The 18,787-nt window shown below is 42.0% G+C and overlaps 2 long non-coding RNA genes across 3 annotated transcripts in view; both read right to left on the bottom strand.

The window, feature by feature from the left end:
- The window catches only part of LOC119236667 (uncharacterized), a 139,077-nt gene that overhangs the window by 25,891 nt on the left and 94,399 nt on the right, over positions 1–18,787 (bottom strand). The window lies entirely within an intron of this gene.
- On the bottom strand, positions 5,589–17,899 carry LOC119236668 (uncharacterized). Its single transcript, XR_005123134.2, has 4 exons — positions 17,879–17,899; positions 16,548–16,643; positions 7,139–7,231; positions 5,589–5,701 (listed from the first exon to the last, which is right to left on the bottom strand). It is a non-coding gene; the product is annotated as an uncharacterized LOC119236668 (long non-coding RNA).

Below are 18,787 nucleotides of genomic sequence, written 5' to 3'. Positions count from 1 at the left end.
CTGGATGTGTCCTTGACATTGTCCTTTAGAAAGGAAAGAGGAGAGAACGTGTGTCCCTGCTCCTATATGTACTAGAAATGCCTCGTCCCAGCCATTATCAGGGTACAGAGGGACTGATTAGTCATAAAGAATAAAAATAAAGAAGTCACGGATGCTACTGATTTGTCAGGTTTCCTGGATGTGGCTGGCTCTGGGCAGGCGGCCCAGTCCAGTCAGTCAGCGGCATATTTACCAAGGTGGACATGGCCAGACTCCCTGCGCTGGGCAGCACACGTGGTTCAACTTCCAATTCCGCCCCTGCCTTTTGAAAAGTGACCTGCTTAAAATGTTTGTAGGGCAATGAATACCACTTTCTCCTCACTCTTTCCAGTCTTTTTTTTTTTTTTTTAAAGATTTATTTATGCATACAAGAACTGGAGTACAGGTCAGAGGTGTGGGGAGAGGATTCACCAGAGACAGAGTGGGGAACAGAACAGGCAGACTGACCAAAGTACACTGCTGAGGGGAGCAGCAGGCGAGTCAAAGGAGGTCTGCTGCGCCATGTGGGTTGCTCCCTGGCTGGCTGGGGGATCGAACTCGTGCTGCAGAGGCTGTGGGCAGCTTCATAGCTTGTGTCTTAACTCATTGCGCCACCTGGGAGGCCCCTCCAGTCTTTTTTCTTAAGGCAACAACTTAGGGAGAGTAATAATTTGGACACACCTGGAATCCACATCAAAATGATTATTGTGGGCCTCCCTGGTGGCGCAGGGGGTTAAGACGCAATCTATGAAGCTGTCCACAGCCTCTGCAGCACGAGTTTGATCCCCGGCCAGAGAGCTACCCACATGGCGCAGCAGACCACTCCTTTCTTACCCGCTGCTCCCCTCAGCAGTGTATTTCAGTCAGTCTGCCTGTTCTGTTCCCCACTCTGTCTCTGGTGGATCCTCTCATCCCCCAAGCCTCTGGCCTGTACCCCAGTCTTGTATGCATAAACAAATAAATCTTTAAAAGAATAAATAAACTTCCACGTCTCTCTCCCTTTAATTAAAATGATTAAAATGGCTAATTTTTCATTTTTCTGTCTTCTCTTTATGTGTCTAAGAATTTTTATTTTAAACCTGGATGTGTCTGTAGAAGTAGAACTTCAGAGAAGATAGAAATGCAATAAAAGTTTTAAAAACCAAATTAAGTACTGGGTTGAAGGAATTCTGATCTAATCCCAGAGCATAGCATGCATAGTGAACAGCGGGTGTGGTCGATTATTATTATTATTATTACTATTATTATTATAACTAGCAGCAGTAGCAGAGGCAGCAGGAGGTGGAGCAGCATCCCTCACAGTTTGGCTTCCGTTTAAGTGTGAATAGGTTTTCAATAAAGTATTTCAAAAGCCTGAGCAGCCTCTCTCCTGTGAGGGAGTGAGCAGCATCCAGGTGGTTCCCAGGAAAAATAGCCACCCCATGTTCCCTAGGTGGCTCCGTGGGGTCTTTTGGAGGGGTGCCGTCAGCCTCAGCTTGTATCCTGGGGTGAGCTCCTGGAAAGGCTGACCTAATTTCCACCTAACAAAACAGAGCTCTCCTCTGGAATTCAAGCACAATTAAGAGGTCAGAGAAATTCACAGCTTGGGAGCCCACATCCTCCTGGTACCAAAACAAGCACAGTCTGTTTTCTGCTTTACAGTTTATAAAGCACTGTGAGAGGAAGGGGATCTGCTTAGCAGGCAGGTCTTACAAAGTTTGCATTCCCATTTTATAAAGTTAAAACTAAACAAAAAATGGGAAGAAGATACAGGAAAGGAAGACACTAATGGGGCTTTAGAGCCTGTGTGTCCTGGACACAGGCAGTTTATGTCTCTTCTCTCATTTTCCCAACTCCCCTGGAAGGAAGAATTATCTTGCATCCTCCCACCCCCAGGTAGAAACTGAAGTGCACAGCCAAGCAGTGTGACCAGGGTCACACAGCATGTGGCAGAAACAGGAGTTGAACCACGCTCTTTAACCCCTGATCTAGTGAATGCACCTTCCCGGGTCCCACAGGAGGCAACCAAATCCCAGAGCATTTTATGTGCCCTGCAAAAGGTCACGTAGCTAATAAGTAGCAGGGCTGGCATCTGACTGTGATTCTGATCTCCAGCTTAAGGCCGATGGTCTCCTTGTAACAATATGTCTTGTTTGCCCACGGAAAACAGAAAGTAGGATGGAAGAAAATGAGGTGGCCCACGGAGGCCGTCCTGTCAGGATAGTAGAGCTAACTTTTTTTGAGTGTGTGGTTGCAGGGAGAGGCTCCTAAGCTAAAATAGCACACTATGAAATCACAAATCCAGCAAACAAGTAGGGGATGAAATGAAGTAAATCCAGGAGGCTATGCTGACCAGAGAACAAAAATCTTACTTTTCTTTTCTCAGCCTTAATCAAGTCTTTAGAAAAACAACTTAGTTAAGTCTTTAGAAAAACAACTTTTTTTTTAAATAAAATGATACATTTTCTTAAAACCAATTCAAAAGATATAAAAGATGAAACTTGAAAAGTGACTCTCCTTCCTCATCTGACCATCAACCAGCCTGACCACGGTGGAGCATCCAGAGACTCTTTTTCAGCATCCGCAGAGAGGGTTCTAGGCATTAGAAGAGAAATCAAATCACTCTGTGTACGTGATGTGATTTGAGAAGTGTCGTGAGAGCCAACGCTTTGTTCAAATCCTCTGCCAACCTGGTACCACCTTCCCAGTGACCTACCAGGAAAAAGCTCCCCCTTATACTAAACAAAGATGGGACATTGCTTCCAGAACCACACACGAAAAGGGTAATGGTAAAATTCAGGTATGTTGCCTCAAGGCGTTTCTGTCCATCAACCTAATCATTATTTTCTCAGCTATTATATTTTGTTCTCTCCACTCCCTTCCTCAATCATACACCCATGTGCAGAAGCCCTGAGGGATCCACACTAAAGCAAATATGATTTCAGGATTTATTTTTTGAAAGACATGTCTAGCATTTAATGAACCTTATGTCATCTGGCTTCAAGCACCAAGACACAGCACCTCAGCTCTTTTACTAAAGAATTTGGCCTACAGGAGGCCAGATCGCTTTGGGAGCTCTCCCTCCTCCAGAACTTTGCAGGGGCCCAATTTTACCACCTCAGGACTAGGAGCAGCTCCAGGCTTGCTTTTGGCAACATGCACCGTATCTGCTCCCTGACCAAAGCGCAGTTTACTGAGGCTGACACTGGACAGAAGCTCTGACTCCTTTTTAAGTGGTGATGCTTCATACAACTGTTCCAGACACATGGGTAACCGTGTCAAAGATGACTCTGGAATGCACTCCACCAACCTGACCCCACCTCTGCGGGCTTCTGGTGTTGCCTGTACCACTTTGGCCATGGCTCACATGGCCCCAAGTTTCTGGGTCTTCCTTAGTCTGCACCCCAAGTCAGCTACTGAGACAAAAGATAATGTAAGGCTTTTGAACGTGATGAATTTCCCCACAACCATACATTTCTAGAAGAATCAGCTTGACACAAACTAGATTTTGTTTATAGGTGAAATGTGAGGAGTTTACTAACAAGTGTCTTCCTCGCCTTCCCAATACTGGATCACATTGACCTCTCAAGGGCACAGTTGAACCGAGATCCTTAAGCTTTGCTCACTGTTGACCAAGGAAAACAATGGAAAGAAAACAACGAAGACACTCTTTTAGGAGGTGACACTTCTCCACTATTAATCAAATTTTCTTTAAGAATTGAAACAGGGGCCTTCCTGGTGGTGCAGCCACCGAAGCACAGTTCGATCCCCAGCCAGGGAGGCACTTATGTGGCATAGCAGACCTCTCCCGCTGCTCCCCTCAGCAGTGTATTTCAGTCAATCTGCCTGTTATGTTCCCCACTCTGTCTCTGGTGAATCCTCTCACACACACACACCCCCAGCATCTCTGACCTGTACCCCAGTTCTTGTATGCATAAATAAATAAATTAAAAAAAAAAAGAATTGAAACAGGTTAGGAGGCAGAGTTCATATCTGTGTTGGCTGTGCCTTTCCAGCTCAGGACTGAGCCTCTGCCCAGCTCTGCTCCTCCATAGAGGTTCTGTCCTGTTTCCAGCTGTTTTTGGCAAACTCTTCTAATGAATGATCCGCACTTGCAGTTACCTTCAGATAATTTAATTTTGGTCTCTACTGCAAATGCAATCAGGGACCATCATCTATTCCCCAATAGGTGAATTCAGAAACCACTTACTGATTCTGAGTTCCCTGTTGAATTTGTTGTTGCAAATCACACCCTAAGGGCTGGTTTTGTTTCTTTTTGTTTTTAATTAAGAGAATCAATTGCAGAGAGAGTATAACAACACAGTTCTAATACAAGACAGGAAATGTCATCATCATATCACCCCTCCAAAAAAGCTAAAACATTTTTTAAAAAGTTCTGCTTATATGGCACAAGCTCTATACATTATAATTCATCCTGCAGAATGTTATGCAACATTTAAAAACAATAAAATAAATTTATAGGTATGAGACAAATCTCCCAGGTAATTACAAAATGAGAAGAGAACGGTATGTAAAATACAACACCCATTTATGTATTTTTAGGTGTTTATCATGCCGGGGTGTACATGCAACTTTTCTGGAAGAACACATAAGACGCTGTCAATGGTGGTTGCTTCTAGACTCTAGAAAATAGGAATAGCTGATAGGAAAAAGGATTTTATTTTTATACTTAAACTTTTCTGAATTGATGGATTTGCTTACCATATGAATGTATTAAATTAAAAAAATTAACATTTAAAATAGTCATGTTTGTGCACAACATTTTTGAATAAATGAATAAAATTTTAAATGATTACACATATAACGTGAAGTTATTAATGAGAAATTAACATTCTATTTTTTTAAAGATTTATTTATTTATGCATACAAGAGCTGAGGTACAGGCCAGATATGCAGGGGGTGAGAGGATTCACCAGAGACGGAGTGAGGAACAGAACAGGCAAAGGGACTGAAAACACTGATGAGGGGAGCAGCAGATGAGAAGGAGAGGTCTGCTGCGACATGTGGGTTGCTCCCTGACTGGTCAGGGATCAAACTTGTGCTGCAGAGGCTGCGGATTGCTTCATAGTGTGTTGTTTCACCCCTGCATCACCAGGGAGGTCCAGAAATTAACATTCTAAAGAAAGCTTATTGCATTTGGAAAGTATTTGAAGGTTAGATTTTATTTCATTCTACTTAAATTCACAAGATGTATGATAATTTGAGAAATGATAACTAAATATACATTAAACATTACATATAGTTTAAATAATAATTAAAGTGGCCTCCCTGGTGGTGCAAGGGGTTAAGATGCAGCACTATGAAGCTATGGCCAGCCACTGCGGCATGAGTTTGATCCCCAGTCAGAGAGCTGACATGGCGCATCAGATCTCTCCTGTCTCACCTGCTGCTCCCCTCGGCAGTGTATTTCAGCAGATCATCGTGTTCTGTTCCCCACTCTGTCTCTGGTGAATCCTCTTACCGGCCCCTCCTCTGGCCTACATCCCAGCTCTTACATCATAAATAAATAAAATAAAATAATTAATAAAATGTTTTGATCTTGGGTGTCAATATGAGTACAACCCACCATTTATTCAGTGAATACTTGCTGAGCACCCACTGGGTCTCTCTCAGGTACTGAACAAGGCACCAGGCATGAAGCAGAAAACAAAACAGGTATGTTCCTGCAGCTTGTGGAACTCTACTGAGGAAGACAAAAAATATAAACAATTATAATTATAACTTGTGATAAATGCTATGAAAGAAAACACAGGATTTTTTGTGAGCACTTAATTAGAGGTATTAGCCTCATTGGAGGAAGGGAGAGCACTGAAGCCATCCTCTGTGAGGAAGCTCCATGTAAGGTGAGCCTTGAAGGATAAACAGAATGTCAGTAAGCAAGGTGTGGGGAATGCTGAAGGCACTGTGGGAAAAACCCCATGTGGAAAAAGTGTGAGGCAGCAGTAAACTTGCCACACCAAGGGACAGGAAAGAGCTGAAGGAGCTGGAATGGCAAACAGAAGAGAGTGTGTGAGGATGAGACTCTCCAGGTAACTAGGGGCTGTATCACCCAGGCCCAAACTAATGCTCTTTCCTTTTCTTGAAGTGAATGCCGGACAGGAAGATGAAAAGCATAGAAAGGCATGCTGAATTAGTTTTCAGCAAAACAACTGATTAAAATGCTTGGGATGAACGACAGTTATGAATTCTATAAACAAATTAAACCCAAAGTGCATCTACGTCTGCTTAATTTCTTTCTCCTCTCAGGTGAGGTCACCTTCCCCTCACATCACTGTTCTCACTGTACCTCCCACAGTCCATTCTCTGTTCAGTAGCTGGAGTGCTCTGAAAACTAAATCAGACCACCTGATTCGTTGCTTGAAATCATTCAATGGCTTCCCATTTGTTACAAGTTGAGTTCTCCAGAGATGTGAAGAACTAGTTTGGGATTCAAGATGTTATGGTTTAATACCTGTGAAAGGAATGGGGAGGAAGCAGGAGTGGGCAGAGGAAGAAATCAGTGATTCAAACTCAACAAAGCCTTGACCAAGCCATCAGGAGCTTTGACGCAAACATTGTAAATCAGAATTGTCTAGGGCCAGATCACAATGGCTGAGGCTTTAGTGCCCTGTCCTCCCCCAGTCACAGATGTCTGCCCAGGAAGCACAAGTCCCCAGGTAGCAGAGGCTCTCTGCTACTGAGGTAGACCCTGCAGAAGCCTGTCAGCTCAAGGCTGTTTGCTGACACACTTTTCATGTCTGGGTGGCAAGTCCTTGCAGCATCTCCTTCCCCTTCCACCATTACAACCAGAACAAAAGGACTTCAAGATCCTAAAGAGGGGGGGTCTCCCTGGTAGCCGAGGGGTTAAGTCTCAGTGCTATCATCACAACAGCCCATGATGGCCTGAGTTCGAACACCAGCCAGGGAGCTGATCCACATATGGCTCAGCAGACCTCTCCTGTCTCCCTACTGCTCCCCTCAGCAGTGTATTTCAGCACATCAGCCTGCTCTGTTCCCCACTCTGTCTCTGGTGAATCCTCTCACTGCCCCCTCCTCTGGCCTACACCCCAGTTCTTCTACACACAAATAAATTAAAATTAAAAAAAAGAGAAAGATCCTAAATGATCTGGCTCATGCCTACCTCTCCTCTGCTGCTTGTTTACAGTTCACTCCAGGTCCACCAAACTTGATGCTCATCCCCTCCTCCAGGCTCTCAGGGCTGCTGCTCCCTTGTCTGGAATGATATATTCCCGTTCTTAAGTGGCTAGAACCTTCTAAAGCTGTCCACCTCCCTTCTTATCATATTGCCCTGTTTCACTTTCATCACACACTTAAATAAAATTATCAAGTTAATGATATTTTCATTTACATCTGCCTCATCAAACAGAATGTAAATTCCACGAGTGTGTGGTTCTGCTCTTTTTTTTTTAAAGATTAATTAATTAATTAATTAATTAATTTATACAAGCACTGGGTACAGTCAGAAGCGCGGGAGGGTGAGAGAATTCACCAGAGCCAGAGCGGGGAGCAGCGGGCGGCAAGAGAAGTCTGCGCGCCATGTGAGACCCTCCTCTGGTGGCCGGGGAGCAGTCGGGGATCGAACCGCGCTGCAGAGGCTGCGGGCAGCTTCGCAACCCAGCGCTCAACCGCTGCGCCACCGCCACCGGGGAGGCCCAGGCTCTGCTCTTTTGTTCACTGCTCCAGCCCCTGTCAGCATCTGAAATGTAGTAGACTTTCAAGAAATATTTACTAATTTGAATCAGATAAGGTGCGGAAGGTATGTTAAATGATACTGCAGATAGCTATAGTTTTAGTAAATTGAACAAGTTTCTCAATAATAATTGGGGTATTAAGGTTAACTTGAAGGGAGACTTCCTTTTTTTTTTAAAGATTTATTTACGTATGCATACAAAAGCTGGGGTACAGGCCAGAGGTGTGGGAGGTGAGAGGATTCACCAGAGACAGTGGGAAACAGAAAAGGTAGATCTGCTGAAGTACACTGCTGAGGGGGGCAGCGAGTGAATCAGGAGAGGTCTGCTGTGCCATGTGGGTTGCTCCCTGGCCGGGGATCGAACTCATGCTGCAGTGGCTGCAGACAGCTTCATAGGTTGTGTCTTAACCCCTTGCACCACCAGGGAGGCCCTGAAGAAAGACTTCTAGTTGACTGGCCCAAATCTGTCTGGTCCTGGCAAAGTCAATGGCTTGCATAGACAGAGAAGGTGTGATCAAATTTCTAATGACATAAGACTGGGAGTATTGGTGGCTAATATATTGGATAACAGGTTTCAGATTCCAAAGGGCCTGAAAGTTTATTAAAAATAGAATAATTAATTGTGTATATTATTCATACAATGAACATCAGTAAAAATGAGTGAACTACTGCTACCCACATGGAGAAACTTCACAAAGATAATTGTCAGGGAAATAAAACAGACATACACAAAAGTATAAGCTGCATCATTCTATCTCTATATATTTCAAAACCCCAAGTAAAATTAAGAGTCATTAACCATGGTTCTCAAGGGGACAGTGATTGGGAGGAGCGTGAGAAAGAATATCGAGGTGCTGGTAATGTCTATTGACTTGGGTGGTGGTTATAGGGATGTATTTATTTTGTAATAATTCATTGATCTGTGCATGTATGCATATTGTTATATGCACATATTCATTACACATTAATTTTAAGATTAAAGACTTGGGAGGTATACTAAATTAAAAGCTCAATGTGTAGTTGCTGATTTGGACTGAAAGAGTTTTAATATTTTGCTAATTAGAATTATAATTGCTGTTGATTTGCAGTAAATTAACTTTATTACATTAAGTAGTTTCACAAAAGTTTTATTAGAATGGCTGCTGAATAGGCTGTATTACCTTTTTTTAAAAAAATATTTATTTATTTATGCATACAAGAACTGGGGTACAGGCCAGAGGTGCGGGAGGGTGAGAGGATTCACCAGAGACAGAGTGGGAAACAGAACAGGCAGATCTACTGAAATATACTGCTGAAGGGAGCAGCGGGCAAGTCAGGAGAGGTCTGCTGTGCCATGTGGGTCACCTCCCTGGCCAGGCATCGAACTCACATTGCAGTGGCTGCAGATAGCTTCATAGGTTGCATCTTAACCCTTGTGCCACCAGGGAGGACCCTGTATTACGTTTTGTTGGAGGGATGTGGGGTAACGGGTATTTTCATGTGTAGCTATGGAAATAAAAAGGGTAACAACCTTTTTGGAAAGCAACAGTTGGCAGTAGTTATTCTTTTAAAAATACATATAACCTTTGACCTAGCAATCTCAGCTCTGGGAATCTATCCCACTGAAATAAAATCATTGCATTAAAAACATCATAGTATATATGTGCAAGGATATTTACTGGAGCAGTTTTTTTTTAAAGACTTATTTATTTATATATACAAGAACTGGGGTACAGGCCAGAGGTGGGGGGGTTAGAGGATTCACCAGAGACAGAGTGGGGAACAGAACAGGCAGATCCACTGAAATACACTGCTGAGAGGAGCAGTGGGTGAATCAGGAGAGGTCTGCTGTGCCATGTGGTAGCTCCCTGGCAGGGCATTGAACTCGTGCTGCAGTGGCTGCAGATAGCTTCATAGGTTGTGTCTTAGCCCCTTGCACCACCGAGAAGGCCCTGGAGCAGTGTTTTAAGTGGCAACACATACAAATCCTTATTGCAATGCATTACCTATCAATAGGGGAGTGGTGTAAAAGTTACAGGGCAGCTACATTTTGGTCCATCCATTAAAAGAAATAAATTTGTACTCCACTAGTTTATTTGGAGGGCTTTTACACAAGGAAGTGTTTTAGTAAAAGAAACAAGCAAAAATGTGGTCACTTTCTAAATGACAAAAAAAATCTGTATTGAATGCATTTGTATTTGTCTACATGTGATTATATGAGCGTGGGGAAAATAGTAACAACTGGATTGATAAAATGGTTACAGGAGGGGTAAGAGTTGGTGGGGTGATGGAGAAGGGGTAAGAGGGATTCAAAGGAAAAAAGAAAAAGAAAATAAGAACCAAGGGATTTTTTTTAAATCTCTGCATGAACCAATAATCTCATTATCACAGGTGAAAAATCAGATGTCATCTTTGGGACATTAAGAGATTGTACTGTGACCAACAAAACATGTGATAATCACAGTGCTCTTTATGCTGTTCAGGTCAAATCTAGCATATTGGATTTTTTTTTTAAAGAATGAAACATTCATTTTTTTATTTTTGTGTAGAAGAACTGGGGTGTAGGCCAGAGGTGCAGGGGGTGAGAGAATTCACCAGTGACAGAGTGAGGAACAGAACAAGGAATTTACTGAAATACACTGCTAAGGGGAGCAGTGGGTGAGACGAGAGGTCTGCTGCACCACATGTGGGTCAGCTCCCTGGCCAGGAATGGAACTCAGGCCCTAGTCAGGCCGTAGTGATGATAGCGTTAAGACTTAACCCCTAGGCACCAGGGAGACCGCACATTGGATTTTTCTGCAATTTCTTTTCATTAAGGTAACATTGCTTTACATTGTGTATGATTCAGAAATAGATCCTACCTCTTCAGGAGTGTCTTACATACAACACTCACCACCAAAAATCTAGCATATTGCATCAATATCTGAACACACACTAAAAATCCTCCCATCACCAAAACAAGTAGTTTTTCTTATTATAAGAGAAATGGTTAAGAATTAGGCAAATCTGGGTTCAATTTCTTTTTAGCCACTTATTTAGCTGGATGACCTCAAGCAAATTACTTAATCCCTCTATGCCATAGTTAAAACTCCTATCTTTCAGAGTTACTGTGGGATATTTATATGCATGCCAGGAACTGGCATCTAGAAGAAACACTGTACTGCCCTATAAATATTGACTGTGAAAATTAGAATTTTCTCGTACAAGCGAGAAAATAGAAACATGAGTATGAACTGACCTTCCAGAATTAACTATTTTTAACTTTGGATGTTTTATGCATTTATTTAATGGGATCTGAAAAATCATTCTGAGACCTTCTCAGTAGCTTTATAGAACAAATTAGCAATCACCACATGTGTGAAGGGTTATTGTTCTCTGAGACTCCAAAGAACCACAGCAAGAAACAAGGGTTACAATGAGAGCTGTCCAGCAATGGAGGGGTTGCCCTACACTACAGGGAGTCCCTTGTTATAACAAATAACTGAGTCCTGGCTGGAGACCATTTGTCAAAAAAGTTAAGGGAGAAATGTCTGCATTGGAAGCAAAGATAAGCTAAATGACTTCCAAAACTTTTCTTTTAAAAGATTTGTTTATTTATGCATACAAGAACTGGGGTGTAAGCCAGAGGTGGGAGGTGAGAGGATTCACCAGAGACAGAGTGGGGAGCAGAACAGGCAGATCTACTGAAATACACTGCTGAGGGGAGCATCTGGCAAGGCAGTAGAGGTCTGCTGAGCCATGTGGGTTGCTCCCTGGCAGGGATCAAACTCATGTTGCAGTGGCTGGCGATAGCTTGATAGTCCCGTCTTTAATCCCTGTGCCACCAGGGAGGCCCCTCCAAAATTTGACTTAATGCTGCCGTTATATATGTAATATCACATTATAGAATACATATTCCCGGGTGATGAGGACCATCCCAGGAAAGTCAGTAGGAAATTCCTAGCATAGCTCAGGTGAAAGACCTGAGCTTCTACAAAGCTGAGGACGTGCAAACCAATGAATCCCATTCAGTAAGGACAAAGAAGTCAAAGGGATGGGGTGGGGGGACTGAAAAGAATTTACATTTTATCTTCAGGTACTGTTTGTCTGCTTTTTATTACTTAGGGGTCTCTTTCTGGGAAAAATTCCTGACCTGGCCAAAATTCATAGTAATTAGTTAGGAGGAAGGAAAAAGAAGAAACAAGCAAAAAATACATTAATATGGTTGAAAGAAAAAATCTAAGCACATGACGTTGGTAAGAAAGAAAACTAAAGGTCTGTGTAAGACCCACCCAAGTGCTTTTGATGTTTGACCAATTATGTCTTATTCTTCCTGCTATAGATGCAGCTGCAATTTATATAACAGGATGTTTAAAAAGATTAAAGAGAAGCTGCAGTGGGGTTCTGGATGATAAGAGTCTCTAGAATATGTATTTATGGACGTTTAGAGTATAAGTTCCTGGAGATTCTTAGAATAAACCATCTACTTGTTTTTCTTTTTTTGAAGAAACAAATACAATTTGTCTCTCAGTATGGCTATTTCCTTTCCACAAGTGCTATAGATATAATAGAGTAAAGAGAGCAAACAAATACTGGAGCAAACGGTTTTATATTCTTTTATATTTTAAAAATATAAAAAAATTTTGGAAGCAGAAGTCAAAGCTGACTAAAAACCAACACAGATCACAGACAGAAGCACCACCAAATTCTCTTTAAAATGTTTGCTCTCTTTGTTCTATCATTCAAATTTTGCTCAATTGTCCCACTAGTGTCCATTAGAGTAAAAGAAAATTCCAGATTGTGTATTACATGCAGTTGTCAAGTCATCTTTAACCTTCTTTAAACTGGACTAGATTCTGCACACTTTGTTTTTCATGACCTTGACATATTTGAAGTGACAGGTCAGTTAGTGTTCCTTCCTCATCGTGGGTTGTCTGATGTTTACTCATGATTAGGTTCAGGTTGTGCATTCTTAGTAGGAATGCCACACAAGTGATGTGATCTTTTTAGTATATACTAGGAGTTTACTTGTTCCATTATGGCTGCAGTTACCTCCAATGACTCAGTTAAGGTAGCATTAAAGCCCCTTCATCAGGTGCCCCGTGTCAATGTATGTTGCAAGTCAGGCCTCTGCATTTTAAAATTAGCATTTCCCCCCTTTATAGTTAACCAACATCTTGTGGGGAGATACTTTGAGACTTCCTAAATATCCTGCTCCTCATTAAACTTTACCCACTAATTTTAGCATCCACTGATGATTCTTGACTGCCAAATGGTGATTTTATAAGCCTATAAGCAATTAAGGGAAAGATTTGTTTAGTTATTTATGTATACCTTAAGATCCACAGATTGCTATTTTATTCAAAGGATTATAATCTTACTAACCCTATTTATTATGATTCTCATTGTCCCTGATGTGGATAGTGGGATCCCTTCAAATTATCCTTTTGACACATCTCCAAAATTTCTTGAGCTTCCTAACTTGTTGAAACAAGATATTCTAGGTTTTTCTTGTATTTTCATAGCACTAGCCCTGAAATCCGCCACTTCTCTACAAAGCCCTGATTTCTTTAGTAGAGAATAATATTTAGAAAGGTTTGGGTTCTGAGTATATTCATTTGTCCAGGTGTTTCATTGTTTATAGGTCCTCTTAGAAAACAGACTCTCTTTCTCTCTCTCACACACACACACAGACACACACACGCACACACACACACAAACTTATAACACAAGCTGCTCATATTGATATTTCCAATTTCAGTCTAGCACTGCTGAGTTCATTTTGGTCTTCCTCCTTTTCATATTTATAACTTCCTTCTCTGCTAGTGAGAAATCTTTGGAATCTTAACTATACTTACAGATCTTTTGTGCATTCTCTTTCCTCTCTGATTCATTTCATTGCAATTTCCTGCCATCTTGAAACTAACCTGTACCTTCAGTCATGTAAGTTAGGGCCAAAAGCACCTGAGGCGACTGCTGTCTGCGGCAACGCCAGTGTTTGCTGCAGTGATGTTGTCTCTGCCTCTTCTGAGGCTCCGATGTTGCCCATTCCAGCCTGTTATGCTTGTAATAGACATTCCAACTGCTAAAAGCACTCTTCACCCCAAATATGCTCTGACCGTGACTCAGCAGATCTAGAAGGGCTGCTTTAAAGTCTTGATGGCTCACAGAGACCTTGTGGAAACTACTTTTTTTAGGTATGACATTATTACATGTCGTTTATTTTAGCTCCCTTCCCCTAGGATTCAAACATGATTCTAGTCTGTGCCCAGCATTCCGATCCTGTCTTGTGACCCTCTCTTCCCTTAGAATGAACTCTTTCCTAGACCTTCACATATGTGGACCTTGGCAGCCAGGTCCTCCAGAGGTGTTTGAAGAATACAATGATCAGCTTACATTTCCAAAACATCCCCTCATATGTGTAATGCCTTTAAATGATCTGCATCAGGGCCTCCTTGGTGGTGCAAGGGGTTAAGACACAGCACTATGAAGTTATCCGCAGCCACTGCAGCACGAGTTCCATCCCCAGCCAGGGAGCTACGTACATGGCACAACATACCTCTCCTGTCTCGCTTGCTGCTCCCCTCAGCAGTGTATTTCAGTCAATCTGCCTGTTTTGTTCCCCACTCTGTCTCTGGTGAATCCTCTCACCCCCCATACCTCTGGCCTGTACCCCAATTCTTGTCTGCATAAATAAATAAATCTTTAAAATAAATATATAAATAAATGATCTGCATCAATAGTTTAATTCAGAGACTCTCTTGAAGACAGAGGATTATACCACAGAAGCTGCTCAGGAATAAAGGGACTGCAACCCCATCCCAAAGATCTCATCCAAGGAAAAGAACCCTCTCCTGGTCCTCCTGCTGGTGGAGACCCAGGGAGCCTGGAGAGCTTTCAGTTTGAAGAGGACCCTGTGTCCTGCATGCTTCTGAGAAAACCACCGTCAGGCTGTGGATGCTGAGTTCTTTTTCCATCAGTGCTAATAGACAAGTAAGCTATCATTTCACAATTTCTCTCATTTCCAACTGTATGTTTTTGAAGGAATGGTCAGGTTGGCAAAGTGCTCTGCAGCTGTGAGACTCAAGGATATGAACTAATTAGTGCCTAGAATAAGCCCAATAGTTAATGACCTTGGTGTCATTTATAATCTTCCCTATCTCTTGAACTAACTAGTCAAAAACTGGTTAGATTTGAACATTTTATTACTAAATGAATATTTAATACTATGTAATTACTTAGAATTGAGATAAAAATCTCCTGAAAGATGCATATGCAAACCAGATAATTCTGAATTAAAGCCAAAATGTATTAAATGTTCTGCATTTCAGACATTAACAATAGGCTCTCTTCTGTGGAGACTAAAATTGTTTCCCTTGGTAGAATGTAAACTTCATGATGGCTGGGAACTTTTTTTTGTCCATTGCTCTATTTCCAGCATGAGTATGCCTGACTCATAGTAGGAGCTCAATAAATATTTGTTGAACAAATGAAAATGTTTGGTGGCAAAACCGAAGGAAATGAAAAATCATTAAACTATATTTGAGGTCCTCCCTGGTGGCACAAGGGGTTAAGCACAGCACTATGAAGCTATCCACAGCCTCTGCAGCACAAGTTCGATCCCTGGCCTGCCAGGGAGCTACCCACATGGCACAGCAGACTTCTCCTGTCTCACCCACTGCTCCCCTCAGCAGTGTATTTCAGCCAGTCTGCCTGTTCTGTTCCCCACTCTATCTCTGGTGAATCTTCGCCCCACACACCTCTGGCCTGTATCCCAGTTCTTGTATGCATAAATAAATAAATCTTTTTTAAAAAACCCAAAACTATATGCGAAAGGAATTATTCCTCAATTATTAGTATCCCAAACAATATCAGTGAGACTACTGAGGAAGAACTAGGAAGATGACTTCCACTAAAGTGACATGAAGACTCAGCCATCTTCTTCATCTCCAGGAGTTCAAAGGCAGGGGTAGAGAATATGTCTTGCTAAGAACTTACCCAGATCCTTAAAGGAACATTTAGAAACTTCACATGGTCAGGGAGTAGCTAAGGAGTGGCCTATTATGACATTAAGATCCAAGGGGCAAAGTCTCAAAGCAGAAGGGGGTGGGGGGAAGGGAAGAAATATGTTCACATAGTCAAGGTAATTCGATAATGTGTATCATCATCATTCTGGGTTTAGGTATAGGGATCTCAAACTCTGAAATACATTTGCAGAGGTCAGGCTAGTATATAAATGGCTGATGAAACTCGGTGGAAACGACAGGAAGGAAGAGGGACTGGGGAAAATGAGAATGACACGTTCCTTTTAAAGACAGTAAACACTGTTTAAAGACAGCAGCCACGACAAAACACTACACCGCTCAGACATGTCCATGGGATGAATTCACTTTATAGGCAGCAGGAGGGTTTTATATTGTATCTCTAATTTAACATTTGTCCTTGAAAGGGGTGTGTGTGTGTGTGTGTGTGTGTGTGTGTGTGTGCGCGCGCGCCCGTGCACACACAGGCACACACTTGTGTTCCAACAGTGACTGACTGCATGTACAATTTTAAGAATAAAGAAGCATATCTGCTGCTCACAGTGATGAAGGGTCACACTTGGCCGGTCACCATGTGACCACATGATTCTTCTGTGGCACCAGAGTGCCAAAGGCCACCTGGACTGCGCTGTGGAGCTATCTGAAGCATTTAGGGCTTTTTCTGACTGAACAATCAGAGAGTAAACTACTGGGAACAGCAAGAGACAGCTCCTGGAATGAGAGTAACTCCATGGGTAAAGTCTAGATCGGCCCGCAGGTGGGTGGGCATCCACACAGCACCGCGGAGGTTAGGAACAGCAGACCCCAGGAAAGGGGAGAGAGATTAGAGACTGAGTTACCTCCAAGGCAAACTGCTGGGAAAGATGTGACGTCTTGCTGGCATATCTGGGATTATCAGCCAGGTCATACAGCAGGACTCCCATTGTACACTGAAACTAAGGAGTAGGAAAAAGACATCACACGGTCCACTTGTATCACTAATTTCATTGTTCTCCAAACCAACTTTCTCTTACGTGGTGGTGGGGGGGAGTGGGAAAAAGGGCATTTATTTTGCTGATCTCCCTTCTGTACTTTTTTGGGGGTTCACTGGGATGAAACCATAGTGACATGAGAGATATGAGAGTGGACTATGGACATCACTCGAACTAGCAGGTCTGTGTGGTCAATACCCCACAGCAAGGGCCACTTACACTAGATTAAGGAGAGGGGCAGGATAATTCTAGCAGTGACTGTGATAAGCACTGTTCTTTTGGTGTGCATTAGTCATATGGGTATGACTATTACCATGGTAAAATGTCATAAGGAAATGAAAGAACGCTGTTCTTCGACAAACTTCCCTCAGCCTAAAACAGCTTTAAACATCATGCTTGTTAACAGAATTTATGAGGCAATCGCTAAAATAATCCTAATTTTACAAAAAGAAAATTTTCTTAATTCCATGATCTGTGGAATAAAGAACTTCTAAAATAAAGTATATAAGTAAAATCTGATCATTTAGGACATATGATTGCCACAACTAGAATTCACAGGCAAATTCACAGACGTGTAGTTACCTTCACACTCTTGAAAAAGTGATTAATATAGGCCTCTCCTAATGTGGGGGTTCATTAAGGAAGGATTAAGTTTATTTTTCTATCTCCTAAAGGTTAAAGATAAAATTTAAATCGGGGGTGGGTCTGATTGGCTGGTAATCTTTTCGATTCTGTATTTTTTTTTTTAAAGGCAGCTTGAGAAACCACAGTGTGGCTGATACCACGCCAAGGGAGTGAGAAAGCTGCTACTTGTTTCCTTTTGCTTTTTAATCATTAAAAATGATTCAGGAGTTTATTTGCTAAGTGAAGACCAACCCCGTTGACATTTGTTCCCAGTTTTCCCTAGACCTAGATAAATACCTAACTGCGGGACATAGTCTCTTCTAATCAACTCTCCTAATATCAAAGATCAAATATTGCAAAATTCTGAGCAGTGAACCAAGCTGTCTTTGCCCATGTCCTCCCACGAAGGTGCCTAGTCAAGGTGGACTAAGACCCCCTGTTTTATGAGGGAGGGCCACATTCTACTCTCAGATGTCTCCATTGTTTAGCCTAGTGAACTTTTACCCACAAAAGTCTTTCTTTGAACAGTCTGATCAAAAACAAGGTCTTTAATTTTTTTTAGATTGTTTACTTACAGCTAAACCTTTAGACAGGAGGCTAACTCCCAAGGGTCAGTTTCAAATAGGTTAACTTCGGACTGAAGAGATTTTTAAAAATTCTACGGTTTTCAAGCAGACCTGTGACTAATGGCAGCGTGCTTGACTTTATTTGCTCTTCTGAAGTATTTTCTCTCTTCCAGAAGAAAATACTGGTTGAAGAGAACAACTTCAATGGGTGATCTGTCCAGTCCTGACTTGAGGAGCACAGGTGGCAAAGTGGCAGTCCACAGACCCGGCCTGGAAGGGTTGGGTCTCCAGGCGAGAGGACAGACAAGGGTGCATCCATGTGAAGGGAACAGCCATGGAAGCTGCCATGTTCCTTTGCTTATATGAATTTTCTCCTGATGGATCTCAAGTGCATGTTTATTTACTGCTTTTTCAGCATGGGATCAAGGACAATGCTGTAAGGGAAAAACTATTACTGTTAGATTGAAAACGAATGAGGTTCAGAAGCAATTGAGTCTGAGTAGTTCTTCAGGATCTGAGGAACCATAAAAGAATAAAGAATTATTTTTTGACAAAATGAGTGGCAGAACAAAGAGAAGAGCCTTTGCAGAATTATGTTGGAACATAATCATTTTAACTTCAAACTGCTCGTAAAATTGGCAGATTGATTTTTGTGATGCCACACGTAAGGGTAGGAAATGTTGCCAGAATTCCCAAGTATTTGGAACACAGTCCAGGGACTAGACATAAAAGGGTAAATAGACATCAAAAACCACATGTACTTTGCTCTTTGGGAGGTTTAAGTGTTCTCATAATTATTCAACTGTGGGTAAGGTAAAGCGATCAAGTATATAGACCAGAGAACTCATAACAGACAGCGGCTCTATCTGTTGTACCACCTTCCTCTGTCAGTAATTATGTACAAGGTGAAAAAAATAA

The sequence above is a fragment of the Talpa occidentalis genome, unplaced genomic scaffold (genome assembly GCF_014898055.3).
Source record: "Talpa occidentalis isolate TD23 unplaced genomic scaffold, MPIMG_talOcc4v2.1 talOcc4.9, whole genome shotgun sequence".
NCBI lineage: Eukaryota > Metazoa > Chordata > Mammalia > Eulipotyphla > Talpidae > Talpa > Talpa occidentalis.
Note: the sequence above shows the minus strand (reverse complement) of the source record. Positions and strands in the feature narration are given on the sequence as shown.